Source organism: Protopterus annectens, chromosome 3.part1, assembly GCF_019279795.1.
Source record: "Protopterus annectens isolate FY-2018-M chromosome 3.part1, PAN1.0, whole genome shotgun sequence".
Taxonomy (NCBI): domain Eukaryota; kingdom Metazoa; phylum Chordata; order Ceratodontiformes; family Protopteridae; genus Protopterus; species Protopterus annectens.
In genome coordinates this window covers 1240535489-1240554945 of record NC_056732.1, presented here as the reverse complement: position 1 = coordinate 1240554945, position 19457 = coordinate 1240535489, and the positions used below count along the sequence as shown (strand labels likewise).

The following is a 19457-nucleotide window of genomic DNA, read 5'->3' as shown; positions in this document are numbered from 1 at the left end:
AGATGTTGCCTGATGAGGTCTTTAAAGGAGGCTTTGGATGATGTGTTTTGAATGCTAGTAGGGACAGAGTTCCATTTTTAGCCACCGAACTACTATATAGTGCATCTCCAAAGCTATTGTAGCTGTTGGTGACTTCTAGTAGTAGTTTGCTTGATGATCTAACAGGCCTTTTGGCTGAGTGATGTACTAGGTTTTTGAGGGCAGGACACTTATTGGGGAGGTAATAGATAGAATGACAGAGGCAGAGCTGATTGTAGGTTAGGAGGTTGGGCAGTTCAAGCCAGTGGAGCTGTCTCAAAGCAGTACAGTGATGAGTTCTATATGAGCAATTTGCAGCAAAGCGGGCAATTCTGTTATAGCAAGCTTCCATTTTGCTTAGTTCAGTTTTGTTGAGATTAGTCAGAATGGGAGATGCATAGAGTAGGGTGGATAGAAGTTGGGAGCGAGCAATGGCTGATCTTGTGTTGGTAAGAAATGGTTTGATACGGTAGAGTGACCCCAGTTTGGCATGTACTTTTTTAATAGTTAAGTTCAGATGACTATCAAATTTTAGGTGGGAGTCTATGGTTATTCCCAATAGCTTAGCCTGTGCCACTGGAGCAATTGGAGTAGCATTTGTGGAGTAGATAGTGAATTGACCGTTAGTGTTTTTGTTAGAACTGGTTATAATCATCTTTGCTGCAGCCAGGAATGTTCTTTTAACGCTGGAGGGCTCTAGTACACTGTGTGGAAGACACTAAACTGTATGGACTGATTTCATGTTTACCTGAATGATGTCTTATATAAACTCCTCATCAGATTAGACAATTCTAGACCTATCAGCCTTAGTAGCTTCATCTGTAAAGGCATGAAACATATAAATGACCCTCAAACTACAATATTAAGAATCTTGTCATACATATCCCCTGCAGTTTAGCTTTGTGAAGGGTAGATTTTGTCTACTGAATGCGATAAACCTCCAGTGTTATGGAAGACAAAGATGGTGGCCATACTTTACACAGTGTAGCCTGACATGGCCAAGGCCTTCAACATCATATCCCATGCAGACATCATACAGACACTATATGCTTTAACAATTGACCCATATGTAGCAAGATGGATAGCAAACTGACAGGGCCAATATGAAGGTGACCAAAAGCATCTCTCAGGGCTCAGTGGTGGGCCTCTCCTTCTCAGCATTTACTTCTCTGACCTACAAGCAGACAGCCACGATCTCTGGTAAACAAAATTTGTACACTCAAAATAGGTGCTGCTGTTACGTCTGCTCTAACACCCAAATTCTTCAAAATTAATTCTCTCACGTAAACTCTTGGCATACTAAAACTGGGCTCAAACTAAATGCTAAACAATACATCACTTTTCATAGACAACACCTCTCCTCAACATACTACACAGATCAAGTACCATGTAGTCATGGACTTGGGAAAGTGCAGTTGTGTAAGCTGCACTTACCCATAACAATAAAAGTTTGAATTTCTCACTGCTGCAGTAGCATTTAGGCTATATGGGTTGCTTTTCTGGCCAGAAAATAAATGTCCAGCTTCACAAAGCTATGGCTCCCCAACACATTCATTCTGAGTGCTGACTTGCTAGCCTAGTGGGGGAAATCAGCACTCAGATGATTTCTTCAAGACGTTCTTGCCCATAGAAAGAGAGAGGGAGGGAGAAGCCTAACAATCCTGAAAGTACAGTTGTGTACACTTACCATAAATGCAGATGTTAGAGTGTATTCACTGTTGCAGTCATCACATATGGGTTATCTGCCTGCAGGTAGCCCTCAGCCGGCCTGAATACCAGAGTCTTGGATTCCTGTGTCAGATGCTGTCTCTTCCATGACTTCAGGTCGTCAGCGGTATAAAACATGCAGCTGACGCCATTACATTAGTTTTTCTTGCCCCAGATGTCAGGTGCCCCCACAATGGGGAGCAATTATATGTTCTGGTACACCTCCATCAAAAGGCAAATACACCAGAAAACTTAAATACACCAAACAAGAAGGAAAGGTAGAGCCAAGAGAAGTCAGGGGGCTGGAGGGAGGATAACCAGGACTGCAACAGTGAATACACTAACATCTACATTTATGGTAAGTGTACACAACTGTACTATGTTCTTTGTGTTTCACTGTTGCAGTCATCACATTTGGGTTGATTCACAAAGCTAAGGAAGGGAGGAGGAAGTTAGAGAGCATTAGGGCCAGCTATTAAGCCCTGCAAGACTGCAGTGGCAAAACCAGCTCTGGATTTAGAAAAAAATAGGCATGTGGTAATGCTTGGTGAAGGTATGTACAGAGCTCCAGGTAGCAGCTTCTAGGATGTCCTGGGTAGGAACTCCTCTGAGAAAGACTGTAGAGGTAGCTGCAGCCCTGGTGGAATGTGATCTTATCCCCTTGTGGGGTAGGTTTTCCATGGTGCTTGTAGCAGAAATGAATGCAATGGGCTATCCATTTAGAAATGGTTTGCTTTGAAATGGCATTCCCCTCTGCCCCTGCAGCAAAGCCAACTAGCAGTTGTTCAGATTTTCTGAGAGGCATAGTCCTGTCCAAATAAAATCTAAGTTGTCTGTGCACGTCCAGGGAGTGCAGTATTCATTCTCCTTTTGTTTTGTAAATTAGGGAAAAAAGTAGGCAAATGAATGGACTGATTTAGGGCCACACTAGACACCACCGTGGGCATGAAGGAAGGATTGGCCCTGAGGGAAACCCTGTCTGCATGGAAGATAATGAAGGGCTCCACTGCCATGAGGGCCTGTAATTCAGACAATTTTTCTTGCTGAGGTGATGGCTAGAAGGAAGGCAGTTTTCCAAGAAAGGAATTTCAACTCTGCAGTTGCAGCTGGCTCAAAGGGAGGGAGAGTGAGCTTTTCCAATATAAAGTTAAGGTCCCAGGGTGGAGTAGGGGCTCTCCTAGGGGGTCAAATTTTTGGCCCCTCTAAGGAATTGCTTTAGTAGGGGGTGAGAGAAGAGGGGTGGCTCAGTATTATAATGTGCTGAAATGGCAAAGGCATGAATTTTAATTGAGAAGGATAGGTCCTTGTGGAGCATTTCTGTTAAGTACAAGAATATGAGGTAAGTTGGGCACCGTTGTGCCTATCCCCTGAGTCTGGCTCCAGGAACAGTATCTTTTCCACTTTTCAGCATAGGATTTTCTAGTACTAGGCCTCCTTGCCTCCAGAATGACATCTAGCACCTGCTTACTGAGGTATGCTATTGGAGAGCTCAAGAAATTAGCCAGGCTTCCAGGTTCAGGGTTTAAAGCTGAGGGTGCAGAATCTGGCCCACCTGCAGGGAAGGGGTCTGAGGCAGGTGCCATGGTTCCAGCAGTGTCATACTGCGCAAGAGGGGGTACCAGTGCTGGCATGGCCAGTGTGGTGCAATCAGTATTGTCCTTGGCTTGTCCTGTTTGATCTTTTGCAGAACTTTCGAGAAGAGAGGCAGAGGGGGAAAGGCATAAACAGAGGCGCTTTCCCAGGTAAAGGACAGGGCATCCCCTTTCCAAGCTTGTCTGTGGGAAGTCCTTGTGCAGAATTTGTCTAATTCATAGTTCTGTGGGGAGGCAAACAGGTCTACCTCTGGAGTCCCCCATTTGTTCGAGAGGTTGAATATTTTTGGTCCCAGTTTCCATTTGTGTGGGTCCATGGAATTTCTGCTTAGGTCATCTGCTTGCCTGGCAGGAATTGAGCTTGTAGGTACACTTGGTAGCTCAAGGCTGTGTTCCACAGAGCCATGGCTAGCCTGCAGAGAGGGTATGAGTGGGATCCCCCCTGATTATTTATGTACCACATAACTGTGTATTTGTCTGTCTTTACCAACAGTTGTCCTGGAAGAATGTGGTCTTTGAAGGCTGTCAGGGAATTCCGTACAGCTAACATTTCTTTTTGGTTGGTATGCAGGTGCATCTGTCTCGGATTCCATTTGCCCTGAACGCACTGCCCTGCCAAGTGAGCCCCCCATGCATAGTCTGATGCGTCTTTTGTTAGGGTTTGGGCGGCAGGGGGTAGAGTGAAAGGGAGCCCCTTGTTGTGGTAGCAGGCCTCCTCCTACCAAAGGAACTCTGTCTTTATACAAGGAATATTAGAAATCATTGATTCCAGGTCCTGCAAATGTTGACACCATGGGCTTTTTAGATACCATTGTAGTTTCCTCATATGCAGTCTTGCATATGGAATTAGTAGAATGCAAGAGGACATGAACCCCATGGCTTGCAGAATTTTCCTTGCAGGTAACTGGGTCTTTGTGGTCAATAGTTTGAAGTAGTTTGTCAAATAAACTTGTTTCTCTGTAGTGAGGAAAGCCATCTGGGAAAGTTGTGTTCAAGCTTGCTCCCAGGAATACAATCTGTTGGCAGGGTACTGGGTGAGATTTCTTTTCGTTTATGGTGTACCCCAGTGAGGTTAGAAGTTTCTTTATGAATGCCAGATGTTTTAATAGCAAGTCCTGGCATTCTGCCTGAATCACACAATCGTCTAAGTATGGGTTTATCTGAATATTTCTCTGCCTGCAAAATGCAATGGCTGGAGCTATAGACACTTGGTGAATACCCTGGATGCAGTAGATATGCCAAAGGGAAGTGCAGAGAACTGATAGTGCACGGAGCCTGCCCTGAAGCGTAGGTATTTCCTGCAACATTCCCTTACTGGAGTGTGCAGGTAAGCTTCCTTTAAGTCTAAGGTTGCCAACCAGGCATCTTTGCCTAGCATAGGAAGCAGCTGTTGAAGTGTTAGCATTTTGAATTTTGGGATTACCAGAAAGGTGGTGAAAACAGAGAGGTCCAGGATAGGACACCAGGAGCTGTCTTTGCTGGGTACAAGGAAAAGTCTTGAATAAAAACCTTGTCCCCTTCATTCTGCTGGGACAGGTTGAATAGCCCTGATACTTAGAAGAGAGAGAACCTGCTGTTAGGCCTCTGCCCACTGATTTGGGGGTAGGTCTGGCCAACCATTTGGGGTTGGTAGGGTGTGGAAGTGGAATCTGTATCCTTGGGAAACTATATTCAAAACCCATTTGTCCTGGGTAATGAGTTCCCAGTTTTTTGCATGCAGGGCGAGCTTTCCTCCTAAGGGAGCAGGCAGTTGAGCAGGGCTTGGAAGGGTTAAGGTTAACTCATTGTGCCATTTTTCATTAGAGGGGTGGCTTACTACTCACTGCTTTGGAAGTGGGGGCCCCCACTGCTTAGGCCTGTGCGTAGCCTGAGACTGTAACCTAGGTGGTCTGCTTTCCCTAGGTTTGGACTGAGAAGGCCTGGAAGTGACTAGAAAGGACCAATTCTTTGAAAAGCCAATGCCTACTAAATCTGGGAGGCTGCACTTGTGGGAAATCTTTAACAGTTTGCATAGATTTAGCTTTTTCCTCCATCCTTTTGAGGACAACTTCTGCTTTGTTGCCAAACAGGCGGTCTTGGTTTAAGGGAGCATCCAGTAATTTAGCTTTAACATGATCTGGCAAGTTTTGCTCCTTAAGCCAAGCATGCCTTCTAAGTACAGACCCAGTGACAGCAGCCCTGCAAGATGCTTCTAAAGAGTCAAAAACGTTTTCCAACTTGTTCTGCAGAATGCATTAAATCTTGTAATTCTTTGTGTTCTGCACAGTCAGGAATCAATCATTTTCTGTTTAAGCAGTTCCATAATATGCTGCTGGTACTTTAACATAAGAAACTGGCAATTTAACGCCCTAATGGCCAAAGTAGCAGAAGTGTATACCTTCTTACCCCATCTGTCCAAGGCTGTAGAATCTTTATCAGAAGGGGTAGGATTTTGGCAGCAGTAGCCTTAATGCCTTTTGGTCCTTGGGAAATGGTCTCTGGATCCGCAGTAGGATTCTTGAAGAGGAACTTGAGAGAGTCAGGTACTCTGTAATACCGGTCAGGTTTTCTGGGAGCTGGAGGTAAGGTGTCTGGGGAAAGACTAGCTTCCAAGATCTACAATGTCAAGAACAGGAGGGATAGCTAAAGGCCTGTGTTGAGGAAGGAGTAAGAATTCCCTAAGCCTCTTTTTGGAGTCAGAGTAATCCTGACTTTCCCAGCGGAAATGCTCCCTAAGTGTGTGCAAGGTTTCACCAAAAGAAAAATCTTCTGGAGGGGAAGCAGAGGGAATGGAATCCTCTGCATCAGAATCCTCATAGGAAGATAAGGGCAAATCCTGGTAATCAGAAGGAACAGAAATATCAGATTCCTGATCAGAAGAATCAGAAGGAAAATCAGTTCTAGGTCTCTTAGTGGGAGAAGGCTGGCTTCCCTAATTAAGGTTGTAAGGTCTTCAGCCATTCTAAGCATTTGTTTTTTAGGCATATGGGCATGCAGTTTGGATGTCGGTTTTCTAGGCGTGGTGCGAGTTTTAGGCCTGGATGAAGAAGATGGTGTCACTTTAAAATGCAAGTCTGTAGGCCTGAATACACCCTCAGAAGCTGGTGCCTGCACAGCGGCTCTGGACCCATCCAAGGTAGAGACATCCGCAGGTTCCATAGTCGATGAAGCATTTTGCAGCATACCGGACTCCGAATGGGTCTCAGTAGAGGCCTGCGAATCTGAAGTAGCGGGTATCAGGGGCTGCAAAAGCCCTTCACTGAGTACCGGCGGACTGGTGACTAGCTTAATAGAAGCATCGTCGGCAGTTTTGGACCTACGTGGTCTCTGTCTTTATCCTTACGTTTTTTTTTTTTCGGAAGATCGGTAGTCGGATGGCTTAACGAAGCCATTTCAGAGTACGACTATGGTGTACCAAAATAATTTGCTGCAAAGATAGCCTGATGACGAATAGTTTGGGGGGGGGGGGGTTGAACAAGGCACAAAACCGATAGTGAGGGACGTTGTGGTCTGGGCCTAAGCAGGGAATGCAGTACGAATTAAAATTTTTATGAGATATGTGCCTTCCACAGGTAAGACAATTATTAACTTTTATTGACATTGGTTGGAGCAAGAAAAAGATCCCCAATGGAGTACTTATCTTTTTGAAGACTTCTGTTCTGAAACTTGAAAATGAAAATTTCAGGAGTCAGCCGACTGGCACTTGCAAACTGCTTCTGCTTCAGGCACCGCACGGCAAGAAAGACTGATGTAATGGTATCGGCTGCATGTTTTATACCCCTGACGACCTGACATCATGCAAGAAGAGAGAGCATCCGACGCAGGAATCCAAGACTCTGGTATTCAGGCTAGCTGAGGGCTACCTGCAGGCAGATAACCCAAATGTGATGACTGCAACAGTGAAACACGAAGAACATCCAAAAAATACAGTTGTGGCAAGTCATAAAAATAGATGTCATCCTCATCTTTGTTGCAGTATTCTTTACCTAAGGAATCTCCCTCCAAGGATATCTCAACTTCCAGCCAGTAAAATCAAAGCCTTTAGTACTTAAATGCATCATAAGTCAAACATATGCTTGCTGTGCAAGGTGTAGAGCATAAAAATGACATATGGATTATACACTCAGAACTGAAAAAGCCACAGGAGGAATAGAATGCCCTTAGGGACAAGGAGAACATGTGCATCCGGGAGGAGACAAAAAGGAAGAAAATGAAGGACCCCTGGCCAGGAGAGTTCTACAGGACAAGAGTTAAAACAGAGGGAGCAAATACTGCAACAGTGAAGACAAGGACATCCACTGTTATGGTAAGATTTTACAAAACTGCACTATGTCCTTCTATATCACTACTACAGTACCCTCTACCTAAGGGAGAGTACAAGAGATCAAGAGGAAGCCTGGGTGGACAATGGCAATGAACAACCCTTTACAAACTCATGCAGGATAGCCCTGGCAAAGTCTGCCCTGGCCCTGGAAATAACATCCAATTTGTACTGTTTAGTGAAAGTATGAACAGAGGACCAACTAGCAGCCTCAAGGATGGAATTGGTATTCAAAATCCTTGAAAAAAAGCAACAGAGGCGGCAACTACCCAAGTAGAATACACCTTCACCAATGAAAAATATTTCCATGAAAAGAACAAAAGGAAATGGCCTTAGAAATCCAGGAGGAGATGGTTTGCTTAGAAACAGACAAACCCAATGTTCTAGGATGAAAGCAGCTCGGATTTTGAAATAACTTTAGTTTTACTCAATATCTGGGCCATCTATGCAAATATAAGGTGTGAAGAACCTTCTCACTAGCAAACTACAAAGAAGGAATAAAAGGAAGAAAGATGACTAGATTAAGGGGCAAATCAATGACCACCTTGGGCATAAAAAGGAGGATTAGTACAGACAACTGTCTCTGTGAAAAACTAAGGAAGAAGAAATAGCTATGACAGCCTGAAGTTCAGACGCACTCTTGGCTGAAGTGAGAGCCAAGAGAAGAACAGTCTTCCAAGTACAGTGCTGCAAGGAAGCTGAAGAAGTAGGTTCAAAAGGAGCCAGAGTCAGTTTTTCCAAGTACAAAACTTAGGTCGAAGGAAGGAGGAATAAGCTTCCTGGGAGGCCTGATATGAAGAATGCCTTTAAGAATTTGCCTTACTTCAAATCTAGGGATCAGAGGATGAGTTGAGGGCAGATAAGTGGAAGTTGTGAGCTTTAACTAATGAATATGCCAACCCAGCATGTTGCAGACCACACAAATAAGAGAACCAGAGGAATCTCCACAGACAGGGGATCCTGATGGCGAGAGAGGTACCAGACAGAAAATGACTTATTTCAAGATGTATGACTTCCTGGCATACCTCTCAACCTCTTAGTGCAAGAAATCTGGACAAAGCCTGACAAAATAGGGACACATTTTAAATATTGCTCTCTAAACTTAGAAAGTTGCTAGAGTAATAGGGTTTGTTTCAACATACATTTTCTGAAGGATTCAAGTCTGAAAGACAAATATATGTTATTATTTAGTGACTTCAACATCAGATCATCCCAGTGATTTGCCAGAAAACCACAAATTTTATGAGGAATGGGCCAAAAATAAGAGCCAAAATCTGGACAGTCTGCGAAAATCTGTATAGTTGAGAGCTATACTTCCTGGTAGTGGGTTTCCTGACCTCCTGCAGAACTCAAAGCACATCTTCAAAAAAGAGGTGCCTGAAAATGATCAAAACCCTATCACCCATAATGTCAGTTGAAGAGTGGCCAACTGAGAATGGATAAGAGATTCCTTGTCTTGTGTGCGAAGATCCACCTGGTGAGGTAACTTGTGGTGACTGGCCCTGGCCAACTGAGGAAGAAGGGGAAACCAATGCTGTCTGGGTCAAAAGGGAGCTACTATCAAGATTCTGGGAGAGTCCTGCATGATCTTGGTAACAGTGGAAGGGGAGGGAAGGCACACAAATATCCCCTTCCAAGGAAAAGCCAGGGTGTCCCACTTCCCAAGACAGAAACTTGGAACTCAGGAACAGAACAGAGGAAGTTGTCTGCTCAGAGTGGGGGCACAAAGATCTACCCAAGGAATAATTCACTAGTGGACATGTCCAGGAACACATGTCTGTGAAGAATCCATTTGTGACCGTGTGTGCCAGACCTGCTCAAGCTCTCTGCCAAGAGATTGTGCTCTGAGGGAATGTAAACTGGTTGAAGAGTCGCTTAATACTGGATAGCTAGATCCCAGACCTGAACAGCTAGTTTGCAAAGAAGACAGGACATTGTGCCCCCTTGGTGTTTGACATACCACATCACTGTGGTATTACTGTCTGTAAAAACTTTGAGGGGCCCAGGAAGAGAAGCCTGAAAAGCCAGAAGCAATGCCTTAATCACCTTTAAACGGATGTGATCTGACCTCCTCTGAGGAGGAGGCCAAAGACCCTGAAACTTCAAAAGGTCATAAGGAGGCACCCCACCCACTGCCTGAGGCATCTGTAAAGAGCTCCTGAGTTGAACAGCAGCTTGAAAAAGAAGCCTCGGTTTAACTGAAAGTTGATGAATCCATCAGTGAAGCTCCAGACTGAGACAGGGAAGGAAGGGTACCAGGAAGACCAGATGTTGGCATCGATGAAGCCACACTGACGAGGTACAACTGAAGCTTCCTCATTTGGAGTCTGGTGAGAGTCAGCATGGAGTGGTGGAATCCATGAATCCAAAAACTCTGAGAAATTCCCTGATGGTGACGGACACCATAGGAAGAAGTGACTGGAAAAAGGTAATTGGAAAGACAGCTTTGGGGGCAGGTAGAAGTGCCAATATGGAAAAGTACAGTTGTGTACCTAGCATAAATGTAGATGTTCGAGTGTATTCACTGTTGCAGTCATTACACAAGGGTTATCCTGCTGGCAGGCTACCCGCAGTCGGCCTGAATTCCAAAGTCTAGGTCCAGCGTCGGTTGCTGTCGCCTCTTCCCTGATGTCAGTGCACCAGGGGTATAAAAGATGCAGCCAATGCCATTTTCTTCAGTTTTTCTTGCCCCAGATGTCAGGTGCCCCCAAATTGGTAGGCTGAAAATTATGCCAATAAGTATGCATGCACAAAAATAAACATTTCCTTCATCTACAAGCAAATACACCACATAGGTTGCATAGGATAGAGAAGTACAGAAGTCCCAGCAAATAAAAGGGGGATGGTGGGTGGGTAACCTGGACTGCAACAGTGAATACACTCGAACATCTACATTTATGGTAGGTACACAACTGTACTATGTTCATCGTGTTTCACTGTTGGCCATTACACTTGGGTTGAATCCCAAAGCTGAGGTTGGGTGGCTGGGTCTAAATAGGATTAGGAGAGGCTATAAGGCCCTGCAGTACGGCAGTGGCAAAGTCTGCTCTGGATTTAGAGTAGAGAGGTAAGTGGTAGTGCTTGGTAAAAGTGTGCACTGAACTCCAAGTTGCAGCCTCTAAAATGTCTTTGGTTGGTACTCCTCTGAGGAAGGCTGCTGAAGTGGCTGCTGCTCTGGTTGAGTGTGGCTTAATGCCCTTAGGCACTGATTTGCCATGTTGTGAATAGCAGAAATGAATGCAGTGGCCTATCCATTTTGAAAGAGTCTGCTTTGAGATGGCCTTTCCTTGTGATCCTGCAGCATATGCTACTAAGAGTTGCTCAGTCTTTCTGAAAGCTTTAGTTCTGTCCAAGTAGAAGCGTAGCTGTCTATGTCCAAAGAATGCAGGAGTCTCTCACCCTTATTCTGTGGGTTTGGATAAAAGGTAGGCAAATGGATGGTTTGGTTAAGGGCCACACTGGACATTACCTTAGGCATCAGAGAAACCCTGTCTGGATGGAAAATGATAAAAGGTTCCACAGCCATGAGTGCCTGTAACTCTGAGACTCGTCTTGCAGAGGCTATTGCTAGGAGCAGAGCTGTTTTCCAAGATAAGAACTTTATTTCAGCTGTATTGGCTGGCTCAAAAGGCGGCAGTGTGAGTTTTTCCAAGACATAATTGAGTTCCCATGCAGGTATTGGTGCTCTCCTTGGAGGTCTTATGTTTTTGGCCCCTCTGAGGTACTGTCTTAGCAATGGATGAGAAAAAATTGGTGGTTCTGTATTGTAATGAGCTGAAATGGCAGAGGCATGGATTTTAATTGATGAAAAGGATAGGCCTTTGTCCAGCATCTCAGTTAGGTATTGCAAAATCTGAGGAATATTTGGTACAAATGTGTTAATTCCTTGTGCCTAGTTCCAAGCACAGAATATTTGCCATTTTTCTACATAAGATTTTCTTGTACTGGGCCTCCTGGCCTCCAAAATAACATCCATTACTGCTTTAGAGAGAGGTGTGTCCTGAATGGCTACATTATCCGCCATGCTGCCAGATTTAGGGTTTTGAGTTGGCTGTGCAGGATCTGATTGTTTCGTTGGGTCAGTAAATGAGGAATTAGAGGCAATGTCCAGGCTGGGCCTTGAGACACGCTCTTTAGGATTGGGTACCAGTGCTGGCGGGGCCAATCTGGAGCAATCAGAATCATTTTTGGCTTCTCTTGTCTGACTTTTAGGAGTACCTTGGGGAGGAGAGGCAGAGGAGGAAAGGCATATACGGTTAGGGTTTTCCTGCTGAATGACAGAACATCCACTTTCCATGCTTGCTCGTGATAAGTCCTTGTGCAGAATCTCTGTAGTTGGCAGTTGTGAGGGGAGGCAAATAGATCTATGTCTGGGCATCCCCATTTCTTTATTATCATGCTGAAGACTTATGGATCCAGTTTCCACTAGTGGGAATCCGTGAGGTTTCTGCTTAGTTCGTCCGCCAGAGTATTTTTCTTTCCTGGCAGGAATTGTGCTTGCAGGTGTACTTGATAAGTCAATGCTGTGTCCCACAAAGTCATGGCTTGTCTGCAGAAGGGAGAGGAATGAGTGCCTCCCTGTTTATGTACCACATGACTGTAGTATTGCCCGTCCTTATCAGTAGTTGTCCTGGATGGAGTAGATCCTTGAAAGCTGTCAGGGCATTCTGAACAGCTAGCATCTCTTTTTGATTGATATGAAGATGCCTTTGGTTTGTGGGCCATGTGCCCTGAATACATTTTTCTGCCATGTGAGCCCCCCAGGCATAATCTGAAGCATCCGTTACTGACTGTCTGGCTGTGGGTAGGGTGAATGGGTGTCCCTTGTTGTGGTGACAGGCATGTGCCCACCATCGAAACTCCTGTTGCAGGCAAGGAATGAGGGTAATTAATGTTTCCAGGCTGTGACAATGTTGAGTCCAAACACTTTTCAGATACCATTGTAGTTTCCTCATATACAGTCTGGCATATGGAATTAGTAGAATGCAGGATGCCATGAAGCCCAAAGCCTGCAGAATTTTTCTTGGAGATAGCTGGGTCTTTGTTGCCAACATTTTGAAGTAAGAAGTCAGTTGCTTTTGTTTGTCTGATGTGAGATAAGCCATCTGGGCAGTTGTATTTAAGCTTGCACCCAGTAATATTCTCATATTCATTTACTGTGTACCCTAGGCAAATTAGTAATCTTTTTACAAACGCCAGATGCTTTAGTAGAATGTCCTTGTTCTCTGCTTGAATAAGGCAATCGTCCTTTTTGTCTGCAAAATGCAATTACTGGTGCCAGTCATTTTGTGAGGACCCTGAGCGCAGTAGATAAGCCAAAGGGCAGTGCAGAGAATTGGTAGTACATTGAGCCAGCTATGAATCTGAGGTATCTTCTGCAAGATTGTCTGATTGGAATATGCAGGTATGCCTCTTTTAGGTCCAAAGTTACAAGCCAAGCCTTCTTGCCCAGCATGGGCAGAAGCTGCTGCAGAGTCAACATTTTGAATTTTGGAACGTCCAGAAATGTATTTAGAATAGACAGGTCCAGTATTGGTCTCCAGGCTTTGTCTTTTCTGGGTACCAAGAAAAGTCTTGAGTAAAATCCTTGCCCCTGCTCTTGCTGTGGTACTTGCTGAATGGCCCTCATGTCCATGAGGGATGAAACTTGTTTTTGTGTCTCTGCCCATTGATTGTGTGGCAGGTCTGGCATACCTTTTGCCCTTGGCAGGGTGTGAAAGTGGAACCTGTAGCCCTGGGACACTATATTCAAGACCCATTTGTCTTGGGTGATCATGTGCCAATTTTGAGAAAAAAGTGCTAGTTTTCCCCCTAAGGGGGCTGTCAAAAGAGAAGTGATGGGTGCTGGCAGAGGAAAGTCATTAGGACTGTTTCCTGTATGGCTGTGATTTGTCTTCTCTGCTTTTGGAGGTAGAAGTTCCCCCACTGTTTAGGCCTGTATGAGCTCTGGGGCTTCTGTATCTGCCTCCTTGTGGCCTGTATGACACTGGAAAGGACCAATTCTTTGTAGGCCAGTTCCTGCTAAATCTGGGTGGCTGTACCTGTAAGAAATCCTTTACTGTTTGCATAGATTTCGCTTTGTCCGCTATTTTCTTCAACACCTCCTCTGCTTTAACACCAAATAAGGTATCATGCTGCACTGGAGCATCTAATAATTTTGCTTTAACATGATCAGGCAGATTCTGTTCATTTAACCAAGCATGCCTCCTAATGACAGAACCCATAACTGCAGACCTGCAAAAGGCCTCCAGAGAATCAAAACCACATTGCAATGTATGTTTTCCCACTTGTTCAGTTGCATGCAATAAATCCTGTATTTCCTTATTTTCTGCACAATCAGAATTTGACAACAGTTTCTGTTTTAGCAGTGACATTAAGTATTGCTGATATTTAAGCATATGAAATTGACAATTTAAAGCCCTCACAGCCAAAGTAGCAGAAGTGTAGACCTTTTTTCCCCATCTGTCTAGTGCCCTTGAATCTCTATCAGAGGGGATAGGGTTTTTTGCAGTAGAAGCCTTGACCCCTTTGGGACCCTGAGAAATAGTTTCTGGGTCAGCAGCAGAGTTTTTATAAAGAAATGTATGTGAATCCGGAACCCTGTATTATCTGTCTGGTTTAACAGGGGCAGGAGGTAGAGAGTCAGGAGAAAGGCCAGACTCTGAAAATACATCATCTACAATGTCTAACACAGGAGGAATAGCCAAAGGCCTGTGCTGAGGGAGTAAAAGAAAATCTCTAAGCCTTTTCCTAAATTCTGAGTAGTCTTGGCTCTCCCAGTGGAAGTGCTCCCTCATGGTATGCAGGGTTTCTCCAAAAGAATAATCCTCAGGCGGAGAGGCTGAAGGGATAGATTCTTCAGCATCAGAATCCTCTTAAGGAGGAAGAGAGTATTCCTGTTCAGAAGAGGAGTCAGAGGAAATGGAAACCTGATCTGAAGATTCATATTCTCTCTCTTGCCTAGGCCTCTTGTCAGGAGGGGGATGGGATCCCCTGATCATGGTAATCAGGTCTTCGGCCATTTTGAGCATCTGTTTTTTTAGGCATGGTAGTCTGTCCAGGAGAATGCTGTACTTGTTTCTTTGCCTTTAGAACTGCTTTAGTCTTTGCTTTGGAAGCCGAAGAAGGCTTTACATATAACTGTGTAGGTCTGAAAACACCCTCAGAAGCCGATGCCTGCTCAGCGGTTCCGGACCCATCTGAGGGAATAGTTTCCGAGTGTCCAATACCTTGAGTATCCAGAGGCCTAGCTGGCTCCACGTGAGAGTTGTCAGTGGCCTGTGGCTCTGAGGTAGCAGGCGCCAGGGGCTGCGAATGTGCCTCACTGAGAACCGGCGACTGGCTTAGCGGAAGTCTTGCCGTCGGTTTTGGACCTCGGATGCCTGTCCTTTTCTTTTTCCTTGCGCTTTTTATAAACTCTGGTCATCGGCTGTTCCGACGGCATTATATAATTGAATCTTCGGCCAAAGTAATGAAAGGCAAAATCGTACCGATGCTTAGTGCGTTGGTTAAATCTAGCACAAAACCGACAGCTAGCAACGTTGTGATCAGGGCCTAGGCAAGGAATACAGTAAGAATGAAAATCCTTATTAGGTATTTGCTTCCCACAAGAAATACAATTGTTAACTTTTTCTGACATTGGACTGGAGCAAGAAAAAAGTTTCCCCAATGGGGTACTTAGCTATAATGAAGACTTCGGATCTGAAATTAGTTTTTGAAAGAGTCGGCCGACCGGCACTTGCGAACTGCTTTTGCTTCGGGCACCATGGGGCAAGAAAGACTGGAGAAAATGGCGTTGGCTGCATCTTTTATACCCCTGGCACACGGACGTCAGGGAAGAGGCGTCAGCAACCGACGCCGGACCTAGACTTTGGAATTCAGGCCGACTGCGGGTAGCCTGCCAGCAGGATAACCCAAGTGTAATGACTGCAACAGTGAAACACGATGAACATCTGTCAGAAGTCTGCAGCCAAGGAAATTATGATCCTGGGAAGGTATCAGAACCGGTTTCTTGAATTTTATGCTGAACCCCAGGCTAAGAGGGAAGTAGTAAACTTGAGATCCTAAAGCAAACAGTTGGGGTAAGGAGCTTGGATAAGCAGATCGTCTGGATAGGGAAATATATGAATTCCTTGAACCCTGCAAAAAGCAATGACAGGAGTGAGGCATTTGGTGAATACTCTTAGGGTAATAAAGAGGCAAAAGGACAAAGCAGAGAACTGAAAATGCAAGGAAGATACAGATATGTAAAAATTTCCTGAACATAGGATGGATGGGGATTGTGAAGGTATGCATCCTTGAGATCCATAGATACCAGAAAGGCCTGGGGTAGAAGAGCAGGAAGTAATGTCTGCAAAGGTAACATCCAAAAGGAAGGAATCTTGATGAAAGTGTTCAACCAGGAAAGATCCAGAATTGGTTACCATGTTCACTCCTTTTGTGAGACCAAAAACATCCTGTAATAAAACTCTTTCCCTATTTGGACAGAAGGCATGGCTTGAATGGTGCCTTGAGCCAAAACAGAATAAAGAACCTTTGGGAAAATAAAGCTGTTCCTGAGGAGGCTGAGGAATGCCTGTAAAGGGAGGATGGGACTTCCAAACCATGAAATAGCCCTGATGGATAATGGATAGAACCCCAAGAATCTCAAGTGAGTTGCAGTCAGTTTAGGAGAGACAGGGATAGATGGAGGGACAAGGGTACCTGGCCGTGGGAAGGGGGAAGCAAGCTGTCAAACAGAACCTTGCTTGTCCTAGAAAGCAGGTTTCTGGGTGGCTGGAATCTGAACAGACTCAGCAGGAGAGAGACATCTACAACCCTTCTTGTACTTAGGATGAGGACGAGATAACCTATGAACAGACCGATTTAGAGGGATAATTCTTCTGAAATTTGGGAACATGAGAAAAAAAAAATGCTTCAGCTCCTGCCAGGCTTTGCCCTTGTTCTGGAAAGGCTTGAAAAACTCAGCAGCAACAGATCCAAAAAGATTTTTCTTATCCAAAGAAGCGTCTAAAAGATTGGCCTTAATGTAATTAGACAAAGCCTGAAGACTAAGCAGAGGACAATGTCTCATAGCTGCATTTGAGTGAGTGGTGGATTGGTGGGCAGCTTTTGAAGTTGTGCCCAGAAAGAAAATGGCCAAAGCCTTCCCCACATAGTCAAAGGTCAGAAACCAACTTAGAAACCTGAGAAAGGACAGCCAAAACGTACCTGGACATACGAGTCTGAGAGTTGATAGCCTTAAGGGATAAAGTGTCAGCAGTGTACACTTTGCTGCTCAGCCTTTCCATAGTCCTACAACAGCTTGGTAGAAGGTAATAACATGGATGGCTTGTCAGAGGAGACTGGCACTACAGAAAGATCATCAGAAGGGCATTTCTATAGAAATCTGCAATCCTCAGGCACATTATAAAATATAGCTGGCTTCTTAGGTGCAGGGGGCTGAGAGTCTGGGGCTACAGATGCTGCTGAGAAAGTATCTAGAAGGGCAGCCAGAACAGAAGAAAACACAGATGTCCTGGAAGACTACATCTGTAGGAGCTCATGATATCTTTTCTGAATCTTAGAGACTTGAGAACAATCCCACTTAAAATAGTCCATCATACATGCAATGGTATCCCCACAGGAGAGCTCCTCCAGGGGGGGGGGGGGGTCTGGATGTATGTCCTCCTCCGAACCGTAGTCTACGGCTGAAGGGATCTGGGAAGAGTAAGCCAAAGATTCTTCCCCTGAGTCTAGGTCCTCATCTGAGGAATCCAGATCCCTAAGGCAGGGAGGAGTAGGAACAAAGACTCATTGAGGAGGCTTCAAAGCCATCAAACCATTAAATAACCCTAAGTGACATCCTGCCATTCACACTGGGGATCCTAAACAGGGAAAATATGCTGTTCTTTTTGTTTCTTTTTCAGTGGAACAACCACTCAAAACACCGAAGGGTCTGACCCCTGGCAAAACTACATAATGGTTGTAGGAATCTCCTCCACATGATCTGAGGAATCCTCCTTGGTCTTTTGGCTATAATCAGCCAAGGTTCCCCCTCATCATCAGGTACAGATATCTGAAAAGCCTCAGAGGACATGCAAGAAGCCAGATCCATGCCATCCTTTGACAGGGTTGCAGCAAAAGGTATCCAAAGCAACCACTGGACAGTCCTCTGGGGTTCCACCAGTATCCAGAGAGATGTCCAGGGAGGATGGCCAGACCTAACTTTTCGGGCCTCTTCTTGGCAGATGGCTGGCCTTCAGAATGGGAGGATTCTGCCACAGCACCCGCTGCCAACAACTTAAGATGCTGGTTCTCCAGGTACACGGACAAGCAGGACAGATGACTACATTAGATCTCAGAAACAAACACCCGATAAAGGACTGCGCATGATTGCGGGAAGCACCCAAACAAGAGAGACACAGGGTGTTATGGGAATCTGCCTCCCACACTGACATTTTCCCATTCTGGATGACATGTACACTATAACCATAAAAAAGAGAAAAGAAATCACAATAGGGCACTTATCTGAAAACACATTTTGCTAGCCAGCACAGTAGAAGGGCATTCAAAACCAACATTCTATGGCATTCGCACTGGCAGCAAAGAAGTTTCGAGTGCCTGCATCTGTAACTCACTTTTATGCCCTACAGCTTGCTCAGAGAGCATGTGTGTGACATGCGTATTCTGCTCAGATGTTGAGCTATCCTTGGCAGAAGATACCTTGAGTAAAGAACACTGCAATAGTGATATAGAAGGACATCAACAGTAACCAACACAAAGTAGAAGAACCCTATTTTATATCCCAGCTGCAACTATATACAAGGGTAAGGGACTGCAGAGTGGGTGCTGCTACTGCAGCAGTGAGGAATTCAAACATCTACTACTATGGGTAAGTGCATCTTGCACAACTGTACTATGATCATTCCCACTGCTGCAATAGCCTTTAGGCTATATGGGTCGATTACTAAAAAGCCAATACAACCTGGGAGGAGGAGGAATACATACCCAGGATCCAAGTGCCTTTGAAAAAATGGTCCTAGCAAAGCTTGGCCTAGACCTTGAAAAGAAATTCAGTTTGAAATGCTTTGTACAAGTATGTACAGTGGACCATGTCGCTAACTCTAAAATGCTTCTAGAGTCAACTCCTTTGCAGTATGGCAAAGAAGCCAAGAGCCTAGCAGAATGTGCACTGATAGTGCCTGGAATGATCTGACATGGTGGGAATAACAAAAAGCAATAGCTGAGGACAATCACTTAGAAACGGTTTAGACACAGGATGTACATTTCTTTGTCCTTTGATAAGAAATAAAGAGCGGATTATCCATTTTAAAGGACTCAGTTCTGTCAAATGACTACCCTGAGCTGCCAATGCATGTCCAGAGAATGCAAAATATTGTTTCCCTGTTTTTTGGGATTCTGGATACTGGGAAAGTGATGTGACTTAATTCAAAGTAAACTCTGAAACCACTTTGCGCATGATGTGACCTTATTACTGTGGAATATGAGGCAAAGTTCACCCATTACAAGAGCGTGCAACTCAGATACTCTACTTGCAGATGTCAGAACAATGATGAGAACACGTTTCCAAGTCAGAAACCTCTAATCATAATGATTATCAGGTTTGAATGGTTACAGCAGACTTCTTCAGCACAAAGCTGAGGCCTCGAGGAGGAGCAACCTGTTAAAAGGTCGTCTTGGGTGTAAAATTCATTTCAGAAATTATTTTATCATAAACAGAAAAGAAAAGGAGCCATGGGCAGACATACTGGCATGACTGCAATATTAACCTTTACAGAGGAATAAGAGGCCAGAAGAAAGTAACTCTCAAATATTTGACAGCATAAGTACAAAATCCA

The 19457-nt window shown here is 44.7% G+C and overlaps 1 protein-coding gene across 1 annotated transcript in view; it reads right to left on the bottom strand.

Moving 5' to 3' along the window:
- The window catches only part of LOC122797765 (DNA topoisomerase 1-like), a 420608-nt gene that overhangs the window by 164013 nt on the left and 237138 nt on the right, over window positions 1–19457 (bottom strand). The gene's annotated exons all lie outside the window — the stretch shown is intronic.